The sequence below is a fragment of the Etheostoma spectabile genome, chromosome 9 (genome assembly GCF_008692095.1).
Source record: "Etheostoma spectabile isolate EspeVRDwgs_2016 chromosome 9, UIUC_Espe_1.0, whole genome shotgun sequence".
In the NCBI taxonomy this organism is placed as follows: domain Eukaryota; kingdom Metazoa; phylum Chordata; class Actinopteri; order Perciformes; family Percidae; genus Etheostoma; species Etheostoma spectabile.
Genome location: NC_045741.1, coordinates 21,664,360 through 21,664,569, shown reverse-complemented (window position 1 = coordinate 21,664,569; position 210 = coordinate 21,664,360).

Below are 210 nucleotides of genomic sequence, written 5' to 3'. Positions count from 1 at the left end.
TGCCTATTTTTGAACCAAATGAGTAAAAGAAATCCAGAAAAAGTGAAGGAATATGATGAATTTTCGCTTTTAAAGTTATTGTAGTTTATAGGTTTGGTCAAAACCCATTATTATAAGCAAGATTTGCATAAAAAAAGTTGATATGACCTTTCCAAAAATCAAAATGTTCATTTTGACTATAAAAACACGATATTTATTTATCTTTGCCTG